This window comes from Ovis canadensis, chromosome 12 (assembly GCF_042477335.2).
Source record: "Ovis canadensis isolate MfBH-ARS-UI-01 breed Bighorn chromosome 12, ARS-UI_OviCan_v2, whole genome shotgun sequence".
NCBI lineage: Eukaryota > Metazoa > Chordata > Mammalia > Artiodactyla > Bovidae > Ovis > Ovis canadensis.
The window spans coordinates 28,000,781-28,014,003 of NC_091256.1; positions in this window are offsets into that span (position 1 = coordinate 28,000,781).

Here is a 13,223-nt window from a genome sequence, read left to right on the forward strand (position 1 = left end):
TCAAAGTGCTAAACAACCACAGTATTTTTTTCTTATTGGAACTGTTTTCATGGGGTAGGTATTAGCATATACTGATGATAAATTTCTGTTCAGCATGCTCTAAAGCAGGCAGAAAGAGATGCTATCAGCTGGAAAAAAGAAATGGCTCCTTCTTTTCTTGTTATTCTCACAGCAATATGCAAGTGGGCTTTTGTTGTTGTTCAACCATGCTTTCTAATTACTGATTTGAATGGTTCTGTAGATTAAAAATAAAGTTCTTAATTGAGTATAAATGAGTTTGGAAAATATCCAACTGGCAAAGCTGGTCTCTTCTAACATTTATTGGAATCAAGATGTTTCCTAATTGAAGAAGCTATCACATTATTGTATCTTTTCAAATCTTTTATGTTCATGTCCTATGAGAAAAGGCACTGGGGTTTCATTGTGTACGGATTGGGAATTAAATCAGAATGTATAAATATATTGAAATACCCTCCAAACAGATTTTTACTGAATTAACTACTTAATTTCTTGAAGACTCCTGAGAAACTTGATATCAGCATGACAACATCTGTCACAACATTTTTTTTGTTTTAAATACATTTAAGAAAAGTAATCATAATACTTTATGTATCTTGAGGCATTATGTTCATGTTTTGGAGAAGTGATAGCATGACTGAGCAATAAACATCAGATACAGACTCAACTGGGCTTCCCAGGTGGTGCTAGTGGTGAGGAATTCACCTGCCTATGCAGGAGACATTGGTTTGGTCCCAGGCTCAGGAAGATTCCCTGGAGGAGGAAATGGCAACCCTCTCCTGTATTCTTGCCTGGGAAATCCCATGGAGAGAGGAGCCTAGCAGGCTACAGTTCATGGAGCCACAAAGAGCCGAACACGAATGAGTGACTGAACATAAAAGAAGACCACACAGACTCAACTAACACTTCATTCTAGATACACAGACATCTCATCATCCAGCCAGGTGTATAACCAATTCTTCACACTTACCATCCTTCTAGGACTTTCTTGGGTCAAGCCTGACTTTCATCAGCTACAATAATCATTCACATATTTTCATTAAAATAGTATTAGTAAAGTAAATTTTTCATTATTATATATGTCACTATTTAGTTTGATTTGAATATATGTATTATAATGGAATGAGAAAGTTACATGTATATATATTACAACAACATAATATGTAGAGAGAAATACATACATACATTTGAGTAATTATGCACCTGGAGTGGTTTCCCAGGTGGTGCTAGTGGTAAAGAACCTGCCTACCAATGCAGGAGGCACAAGAGACATGGGCTTGATCCCTGGATTGGGAAGATCCCCTGGAAGAGGGCATGGCAACCCACTCCAACATTTTTGGCTAGAGAATCCCATGGACAGAGGAGCCTGGCGAGCTACAGTCCATAAAGTGACAAAGATTTGGACACAACTGAAGAAACTTAGCACAGAACATACATATACATACAGATACACATATTTTATACATACATTAAAATCAGGTATTGAGTGCTTGCTACTATAAACAGTAAAGTAAGGTTATCTCAGATCTAATAAAAAGAAATTCCCTTGGGTTCTTTGAATAATGTTAGATATCACTTTATTATAAATTAAATATTAACACTTTCAACATTTTTAATTCTTCCATTCCTAGACTCAAGGTATTTTGTTGGCAGCAAGCAAAACTGAGGAAAGAAGCCAAGTGTTCTTTCATGTACTTTATTTGACTTTCATTCATTTGACAGCTCAGTTGTACTGAGCTGTACTTAACATTCAGTTGTATTTGTTTTTTGTTTTTGTTTGTTTGTTTTTTAAGCTTAGTAATGGAGAAGGAAATGGTAACCCACTCCAGTATTATAGCCTGAGAAATCCCATGGACAGGGGAGCCTGATGGCTTACAGTCAAAAGTGTCGGACATTACTAAGTGACTCTAAGTACAATCTTAGTGAATCTTTACTATGAAAGCAGTTACTAAAACCAAATATACTTCTAAAATATTTGGAGGACATTCTTCTATTACTAGGTCCTAATTATATTGGCCTGAAGTCCCTTTAAAAATATATATTCGTGAAAGTGAAAGTGAAGTCGCTCAGTCGTGTCTGACTCTGCAATACCGTATCACTGCAGATGGTGACTGCAGTCATGAAATTAAAACACGTTTACTCCTTGGAAGAAAAGTTATGACTAACCTAGATAGCTTATTCAAAAGCAGAGACATTACTTTGCCAACAAAGGTCCATCTAGTCAAGGCTATGGTTTTTCCTGTGGTCATGTATGGATGTGAGAGCTGGACTGTGAAGAAATCTGAGCGCCAAAGAACTGATGCTTTTTCTTTTTTATTTTTTTATTTTTACTTTATTTTACTTTACAATACTGTATTGGTTTTGCCATACATTGACATGAATCCACCACGGGTGTACATGCGTTCCCAAGCATGAACCCCCCTCCCACCTCCCTCCCCATATCATCTCTCTGGGTCACCCCCGTGCACCAGCCCCAAGCATGCTGTATCCTGCATCAAACATAGACTGGCGATTCGTTTCTTAAATGATAGTATACATGTTTCAATGCCATTCTCCCAAATCATCCCACCCTCTCTCTCTCCCTCTGAGTCCAAAAGTCCACTCTACACATCTGTGTCTCTTTTGCTGTCTCGCATACAGGGTCATCATTGCCATCTTTCTAAATTCCATATGTATGTGTTAGTATACTGTATTGGTGTTTTTCTTTCTGGCTTACTTCACTCTGTACAATCGGCTCCAGTTTCATCCATCTCATTAGAACTGATTCAAGTGCATTCCTTTTAATGGCTGAGTAATATTCCATTGTGTATATGTACCACAGCTTTCTTATCCATTCATCTGCTGATGGACATCTAGATTGCTTCCATGTCCTGGCTATTATAGACACTGCTGTGACGAACATTGGGGTACATGTGTCTCTTTCAATTCTGGTTTCCTCGGTGTGTATGCACAGCAGTGGGATTGCTGGGTCATAAGGCAGTTCTATTTGCAATTTTTTAAGGAATTTCCATGCTGTTCTCCATAGTGGCTGTACTAATTTGCATTCCTACCAACAGTGTAGGAGGGTTCCCTTTTCTCCACACCCTCTCCAGCATTTATTGCTTGCAGACTTTGGATCGCAGATATTCTGACTGGTGTGAAGTGGTACCTCATTATGGTTTTGCTTGCATTTCTCTAATAATGAGTGATGTTGAGCATCTTTTCATGTGTTTGTTAGCCATCCGTATGTCTTCTTTGGAGAAATGTCTATTTGGCCCATTTTTTGATTGGGTTGTTTATATGCTTTTTGAAGTGTGGTGTTGGAGAAGACTCTTGAGAGTTCCTTGGACTGCAAGGAGATCCAACCAGTCCATTCTGAAGGAGATCAACTCTGGGATTTCTTTGGAAGGAATGATGGTAAAGCTGAAACTCCAGTACTTTGGCCACCTCATGCGAGGAGCTGACTCATTGGAAAAGACTCTGATGCTGGGAGGGATAGGGGGCAGGAGGAGAAGGGGATGACAGAGGATGAGATGGCTGGATGGCATCACTGACTCGATGGACGCGAGTCTGAGTGAACTCGAGGAGATGGTGATGGACAGGGAGGCCTGGCGTGCTGTGATTCATGGGATCGCAAAGAGTCAGACACGACTGAGCGACTGAACTGAACTGAACTGAGACTATAGCCCACCAGGCTCCCCCTTCCATGGGATTCTCTGGGCAAGAATACTGGAGTGGTTTGCCATTTCCTTCTCCAATGTATTCCTGAAGCTTGGTATAAAGTCTCACTTTAAATTTTGGCATTGTTTTTTCTGAATAGTGTAATATCATTGCCATAAAAATAATTATATTGGTTATGAATAATTTTGAATTAAGAAAGCCAAATTTCAAAGAAATGAGATTATTTTTCCAAAATCATATTATTAGCTAATAACTAAGATCAGAACTAATGGCAGTTATAGAAGTAAAAGCCTAGTTTCTTGAGCACCAAGGTGATGATTTTCCCACTACTTGGTAACCATGAGGAGGATGTTTACTTGTTTGCACAATAACTTATTGATGGCACCAATTCTCATCTGAAAAATGTGCTAAACCATCCCAGGCTGTACATGAGACTCAAACTTTTCATAAACTAATTAGCTTTTTTAAAACCTATGCATTCCTTAGGGACTTACTATACTCATATTCTGCTATTCTTAATACTTGCTAAATGAAATCTGAAAATTGGTACAAAAGAATGACTATAAGAACAGCTACCATTTTTCAGGTAGAGACGATGTCTCAGAAATGTGAATAAGATTGATTAAATAATATACATGAAAAAAGTGTTTCCAAAAATTGGAGTGGTCCTAAGATAGAATGGTTTCACTAAGGTGATAATGAGTTTCCTATCAGAGAATGCATTCACGTAGAGGCAGAAGTATTGCTTGCCAATATGTTGCCTTTTAAAGTCATACATTATCTGATTTTATGATTAGATAATTCATAGATTCCTTCAAATTCAGAATTTCTATCTTGACATATATCTGAGTTTTCCCTTAACAAATAAAACCTACAGAAGTCATATTTTATTTTCTACACCACTTTTGATATTGTAACAATTTTGCTTTCATATATCCTTTATGCTTAATGAATTTAAAAATAATTTTGGAAGTTATTTGTCTCTTCTTACTAGCATGTGTAAAACCAAAAAAAAAGCAATGCAGAAATATCTTATATCTTGGGGCTGGTGATTACTTCACTTTATTTTTTTCCATTTAAGGGTTACTGTATTTACAATGGAATCAACTTTTAAAACAAACAAGAGATAATCACCATATGTAGGATATAATTAAGTATGTCATACAAAGCAAAGCAACCTATTGCTTGCAAACTTTAACATTCAGATTTATCTTCCAGTTGACTTCATTTGATAATCTTTTTTCTGTCAAGCATTTCCAAACGCTGTTATGCCATTGGAATCCTTTGTCCTTTGGCAGGTAACACCGCTCTGTTCAATTCTGTCCAGTTAACATGCTAGGTAGACTGTAATATGCCAAGTTCAAAGCGAACTGAGTCCTGGAAAAAACCCAATGAAAATGCCTTATTCTTTTCCTGAGCCTGCCACAAAATCAGGGTAACCAAAATACTGCCAGGCACTAAGCTGCCTCCAGAGAGGAAATTCTGTATAAACTTGCCATGTGATTAATTTAAGAGATTCTCAAACTCAAATGAGTTGACAGAATTTCTGGAGAGATCTTCGTTTCTCTATTCCTGTTTTGGTAATCAGATTAGCGTATTGTGACAGTAGAAGACATCACTAATAATAAATTAGATCTTAATTGTAAATGATGTTCTAGTGAAAATTAGAAGAAAATAGGTTTCTGGTTTCAACATTTTCATGTGCCTGTCAGCAGTTATACAGGCAAAAATCAGTATTAAGTTGTAACTCAGCAATAGCTTGAAAATTATCTATACCATTATTATTATTATTTTGTTGTCTCTCATAGGGACATCAGACATCTGTTTTCAAAGATAATGGCAGTAACAATTATTTGCATCATAGCCCTAGCTAACTAGATAGCTGAAAACATCTGTTATGATCTTCAGTTTCTCTAACCTGTCCCTGGAGAGGCTTTGATGCTTGAAATATTCTTTTTCTTCTTTCTCTGTCTGCAATAATCATTTTTACAAAATACAGATTACTTGATACTTAAGGAAATTGACTCTAATGCTGTTTTTGTCTTTTTGAATTTAAAAACTGGAAGAAGCAGGCATTAAAAAAAAAAAAAAACTTGAGAAGAAAATTACCTTGCCAGCATTGGAATTTTACCGTCATAACTATATTGCATTGCTCTTTTAAATGATGGTCATTGTTTTTCTCTGATATATTAAACTCATAAAAAGTAGAGGTTCTAATGTTTGAACTAACACATCAAATGTTCACTAGACTTCTGTCCTTATGATTCATTAAGACATAAAGGCAAAGGTATGGGACCTTTTTGCACTCCAATCCAGTAATTAATTAGGAAGTCTTTGCAACACTGCAATACATTAGAAGTATATTGAGCTATGGGATATTTGGTGCACATAAATGATGTAAGTCACACAGTCTCTTCCAGCACCTAAATTCCAGGCTTATAGAAGAACTTTAAACCATTAACAAGTGAAACAAAATATAAATCCTAAACTATATAATATGTTCCTATAGGTTACTATTTAGCACATTCGGTAAAGAATCTGATTGCAATGCAGGAGACCTGGGTTCGATTCCAGGGCCAGGAAGATCCTCTGGAAAAAGAAATGGCAACCCACTCCAGTATTTTTGCCTGGAGAATCCCATGGACAGAGGGAGGTGGGCAGGCTACAGTCCATGGGGTCACAAGAGTAGGATATGACTTAGCAACGAAGCCACTACCACCACCATAGAATATATACAATGGTGTGCAGCAGAAAGAAATTAGTGTTGGCAAAGGAAGTTGGAAAGGTAAGACTTTCTAAATATTTATTTCTTTATTTGGCTGTGCTGGGTTAGTTGTATACACAGGTTCTTTAGGTGTGGCATGCAGGATCTAGTTCTCTGACGAGGGATTGAACCTGGGCCCCCTGCACTGGGATGTGCAGTCCTAGCCAGTGAACCACCAGGGAAATCCCCAAAGGAAAGATTTCAATCCTTAATGGTCAGCACGCTCATGATACCAGCAGGTCAGTCTGGGTCAACAGAATTTGGTGCTCAGTTAGTATGTATTGACTGCATAAATGAATGAATGCATGAGTGAATGAATGAAATAGGAGACTCTTTGAAAAGAAATGGACTGTTGATCTGGCTTGGCAGAATGGATGCAATTTTTGTAGCTGAAGAATATATAAAAAAGAGAGGAGTAGCATGGCCAACAGTTTTCATGATGATGGGGATAAGCGTAGACTGAAACGAGGGTAAAGGAAATGGGACAAAGGTGCTCTTAAGGGAGGGAGAGGAGTAAAAGTGAAGAAAAATACTTGCTCGGGTATAAGATGCATATGAAAAAATGAGAAAAAATATTTTATGCTAGCATGTAGGTACATTATAGAGGTCTATAAATGATGGGTTGGAGAATTGAATTATAACCCAGTTTTTAATTTATGAAAACAAAGAAATCCCCCCAAACATGGGGAACACTGAAAAAACTGGAAGTACTATGGAGCTGGTCTTGTAGGTAAAACATTATAATAGCTTGTGTGTGCTCAGTTGCATTCAACTCTGCAACCCCATGGACTGTAGCCACCAGGTTCCTCTGTCCAAGGAATTCTCCAGGCAAGAATACTGGAGTAGGTTGCCATTTCTTCCTCCAGGGGATCTTCCTGACCCAGGGATCAAACCCATCTCTCCTGTGTCTCCTGTATTGGCAGGCGGATTCTTTACTGCCTTTATAGGGCTGGGAAGCCCTATAATAGCTTATATGAGTGTAATTAAATTTGAAGAGCTAGATATGATTGTTTGAAGAGCCATAATGGATATTTATTTAATAAGACTTCATGACAAGATATGTGGAATGAGGAGAAGAAGCTTCCAGTGCTGGGAACTGCAGATATTAATGAAAATAACCATTTTGTATGATAAAAGGACATGCTAAAATGGAAGATCACTTTACTTTTGAGTGTCTCAAGTCTGAAGACTCAACCAAGCATTTGAGTGGGAATATTAATTAGGTAGTTGGAAACACAGGATTGGAATTCTACTGAAAGATGATATTTGGAGTTATTAATTTATAATAATTAGCAAAGATGTATATTGGAAAAAATAAAAAAGAATCATCTCTAAAAGTGAATAATATTTATGTTTGTTTAAGTTAAAAATCAATTTTGAAAGTGAAAGTCACTCAGTCTTCTCTGACTCTTTGCAACCTCATGAACTATACAGGCCATGGAATTCTCCAAGCCAGAATATTGGAGTGATTAGCCTTTCCCTTCTCCAGGGGATCGTCCCAACCCAGGGATTGAACCCAGGTCTCCAGCATTTCAGGTGGATTTTCTACCAGCTGAGCTACCAGGGAATCAATTTTGGAATGGTTCTAAATATATTTGCTTCATGTGAAGTTATTTTTGTTGCTAGCAGTATTCTGGAGATTTTGCTGCAGTGTTAACTTTATATGATATCCCTTGTATGGAGAAAACCTACACATTTGATCAAGCTACATTTATCATAATTCCAACATTTTACATGTAATGAAGGTATTATCATTAAAGGATAAATTAGTGCTGAAAGACTGTATTGATCCTTATTCTTATAAAAATAATGCTTTGAGTCTGGATAATAATAAAATTTACAAATATTGTATTTTTAATAAAGAACATATCTCTAGTTTTATATTTCCCCAATGATATCAATATTTCTTGGCTAATATTTCTTCACCTTTCGGTGCAGTGAGATTTGGATGAAGTTCATTCACTTTTTATAAATGTTCTTCAATTTCAACCTGCTGTGAGCCTAGGTTAAGATAATTGAACTCAGGAGAATATTTTAAAGTGCAGGAAAAAATAAGGCAGCAAGAAAACATATGGCTTCCTAATTATGGTGTAGACTTTTAAAATCTCCTGTCTCTCCCCCTCTCTCATGGTTTCTTTCCCCAGTCCACATGCATAGCTGGCTCTGTCACGGACAGGCATTGGAGATAGAACAATAGAAACATTCATTTACCTGTGGACAACTGGCATTTGAACTTTCAATTGCGTTTATTAGGTAACTAGAATTTTGGAAGTTATAACCCAATATCTGCACAGATACTCTCTGCAATAGGAGTACTAGTTTATAACCTATCAGACATTGGTAAATTCAAATCTCATTATGAAAAGTTGTTTACAATAAAAATCATTGCACTCAAGTAATATGATTTCACAGGGATTTTGGTTTTACTACCACAGAAATATATTGTAGGCTTTTTATTTATTTTAATGAGATTTAGGTTTCATGGTATTACTCATTTATCATTTTACTGAATATACACATATACTCTGAATATGTAATACTCCAAAAGCATAATCAATAATAAAAATCAATTTAAAATAGTCATCTGCATACTACATATTAAGAATAGGTCATATTTAGGTTTGTGTAGTTTCCATGTAGGATATTTCTCTGGTTTCAAGAATTGTTGGTTCCACAATAAATGAATTCAATATGATAGCAGGATACAAGATTAACAGAAAGAAATTGGTTGCATTTCTTTATACTAACAATGAAATATCATAAAGAGAATGTAAAGAAACAATGCCTTTCAAAATCACAACCACAAAAATAAAATCCTTGGAAATAAAGCTCCCTAAGCAGGTGAAAGATTTATAAGCTGAGAACTAGAAAATTTTAACAAAGGAAATTGAAGCTAATTCAAAGAAATGAAAATATATCCCATGCCCTTGGATTGGATGAATTAGTATTTTTAAATGACCATACTTGTGATTCAGATGGTAAAGAAGCTGCATGCAATGCAGAAGACATAAGAGACACAGGTTTGATCCCTGGGTAGAGAAGATTTCACTGGAGAAGGAAACAGCTACCCACTCCAGTATTCTAGCCTGGAGAATCCATGAACAGAGGAGCCTGGCAGACTATAGCCCATGGAGTCACAAAGAGTCAGACATGACTGAGACTAATATTGTTTACATTTTGCACTTTCATATTACCCAAAGCAATTACAGATTTAATGTGATCCCTATCACACTACCTATGACATTTTTCACAGAACTAAAACAAATAATTCTAAAATTCATATGGACCCAGAATTTTCAAAGCAATCCTGAGGATTAAGAACAAAGAAGGAGGCATAACCCTCCCAGAATTCAGAGAATACTACAAAGTTACAGTGATCTAAACAGTGTGTTATTGACTTCAAAACCAGACATATGGATCACTGAAGCAAAATAAAGAGCTAAAAAACAAACCCACATGTTATACTTAACATGTTAGCTTTAATAACATGTGAGATGAATGAAAAGCAGTTCAAAGGTTATCTGCAAACTTCATGAAAGTTGTCCCCTTGACTTTCTCTAGTCTGTCTTTAATGAAACCATGAGGACAAATGAAACCACTAACATATTAGTTTCTGGGAAAATTTGGTAGGTAATAGTCAATGGCGATGAACAATTTAGATTATCTATACCTACTGTCCTAAAACTGAGCAGTTAGAAGATTTCTATGTTTGATAGTCCTGGTAAATATTTTAAATTTGTTGACCAAAAGTCAACACTCTCTTATTTAATGTTTTGCTATATATTTCCAATCTTTCCTCTCTTCCTTAGTCCCCTGTCCTGTGCTTAGTCACTCAGTCATGTCTGACTCTTTGTAACCCCATGTACTGTTGCCCACCAGGCTTCTCTGTCCATGGGGATTCTCCAGGCAAGAATACTGGAGTGGGTTGCCATGCCCTCCTCCAGGGGATCTTCCCTACCCAGGGATCAAACCCAGGTCTTCTGCACTGCAGGCAGTTTCTTTACCATCTGAGCCACCAGGGAAGACCCCCTAGTCCCCTAGTGCCTTATATAACCTATTATTTTCATTGTTCTCCCTACAGTATTAACTTTATACTACAGCAGTGTGTTTATTATGTTCATTTTTACTCTGGCATCTTATATTTGTCACTGACAATAAGATGTCAGTGTGAATTTTAAGTTCAATGCACAAATGTTCTTGATTGTCTCTGCTGTTCAAATAGTTTACAAAGTAGGAATCTATTAATATAGTCTTATTAACTATGTATTCCTTTCTCATGTCTACCCTTTCTTTTCCATCCATTTTCTTATTTACTACTAAATAATCAGAGGTCAAGGTTGGATAAATGAATGATTTAATTTCTTTGGACTTTATATATGTCTCCTGCTATTTAAACTCTTTAATGCTGTATTGGTCATCCTGGTAACCACAGGGAAGCACATCCATGCCAGGCTAATATAAGGGAGAAAGTGGATGTATTTCAGCATCTTCAAACAGTTGACATTTTACTTATATCTACTTTCATCCTCACAACAACTCTGAGAAACTGATAATATTATCTTTAAATAAGTGAGGAAACTGAGGCTTAGAATGTTTCAACAACTTATAATCTGCAATAGAAGAAGAAAAGGAGATTTGACTTTAGTCTCTTTTATTTCAAAGTTTGTGATTTTCCCATAAAATTTGTGCTTCATAAATTTACATATTTACATTACACCATCCAAAATTATTTTCTTATGAACTATCTTGTTATTTCTGTACACACTCATTCTATTTACTACCATATTTTAGTATTTTAATTAAATGGATTTATTTTTAAATCAAATCCTATTTTCATAAACTAAGATAAATATCCTCTTATATAAACAAACTGGAATTGTAAAAATAAATTTAATGACAACACAATAATGCTGACAAATGTTTTGAAGCCAAGTAGCTCTATTAAAATGGAGATTAACAATTGATAGAGAAATATTAAAAATATGAGCTCTGAATGAGACTTTTATATTTGAGTCCATCAGAAAACAATTAATGGAATTGATAAAAGAGTATCTTTCTCCTATGTCTTTTTACTGACCTACCCATGTGTTTCCTAAGACCATTCAGAATCCACTGTATTTATGTCCCACAATTGGCAAATGCAGTACTAACCCATAAAATTCAGGAGGAATCAAAGACCCTTTGAGTCCTCTCCGCTGGGGTCCTGAATCACTAATTACCACCTCTGTTGGTTAATGTATTTGCTACACAGCTATGATGGGGTCATTAGACAATAGATATTTGAGATCATAAAGGACTCATGGAAAATGCTTCTATCTATTAGTATTTAAGAGTGTTATGCTATATTTTAATGATCGGACCCATTAACCCAGAATCAGTAAATGTTCCATTAGTAGGTAAAATAAGGCTCAATTTGAAGTGTCTCTTCTATTTGCCCTTCACAGGTCTTTGATAATCTGTTTTCTGGCCCAGCGTTTAGGGTATCAAATAGAATCATAGAATCCAGTGTTAAACTATATTTCTAGCAATTAAAACTTGAGAAAACCTTATAGATTATGCAATATAATCTCTTGTAATAAAGTCACAAAACGAAAGTGTAAATAGCTGAAGTGATTGCCCAAGGTCTCATGCTAATTCACAAGAAAGCAGTAACTAGAATCATTTCTCATTATGTAAGCTTTTTCCCAGTATACTTTAGGAGTATGTTTATTCCTTGTACAAAGAATGGAAACAGTAAAAAATAAATAAGACAGATGGAGGTTTTCCTAAGCTCAAACTGTCTGATGAAACTTGAATAGAGAAAAGTGGGCCATGCATGTAACAAATTTCCTTTCCATAAATAAATATGTCACTTCTTTAATTTTATGCTTCAAGATATATCAGAATGTCTCCCTGGAATTATATATTCTACTGTTAAGATTATATCACCAAACGCCTTGCACTCTTTGTTAATTGCAGACCCAAGACTTATTAAAGTAACCAACAGATTTATAAGTGCTAACCAAACTAGAACTTTCCTATTAAAATGTGTTAAAAATCACCACAAACCATAGGAATATTGCATGCATTATTGAAACTGCCATCCAATACCATTTTGAGCCGTAACTTCTACTTTAAATGTCACCAGATACTCTGAAGATTACTTTTTCAAATGCAGCTTTTTAATTAAGTCATATTTTATATGGAAAGTAAAGAGACACAGGCTGAGTGTACATAGAACTGCTGAATTGAGTTTGCAGTAGCTACCCCAGTAGGGAGGGGTACTGTGAGTTTTAAGGACTACATCTTTTGAAGTCCATCACATTGACTATGTATTAATTCAAGTACCAAGACAATTAACTACTTTGGTGTTGCCAGTAGTTTATCTAGTCTGTATGTATGTATATATACATGACAATTGCTTGCAGTGATGTTTAATAATGTGATGAGTTTGTCAATAGAAAGTTTAGTAAATACTTCCATAAGCAAGTCTTCAGTGTAGACAAGACTGTCTTAATAAGCAAATGACTTTGCCTTTGCTCTAATATATAGCTACATATTTGGAATAATTTCTTAAATAAAAGCTTCTTTGTTGGCTTTCAATGTATTAGATTCTTATTTTGCTTTTAAAATCATCTTCATTTATGTAAAGAAAAGTAGAGTCAGTGTGAGGGGATTAATAACATTCTCATAATAGGTACGGGTAAAAAAGAAAAATTGGCAATATTCAAAAAAATTAATAATATTTTTTACATTCTTCTTTTCTTCAATAGAATATTTTAGATTCTCTTATACAATCATA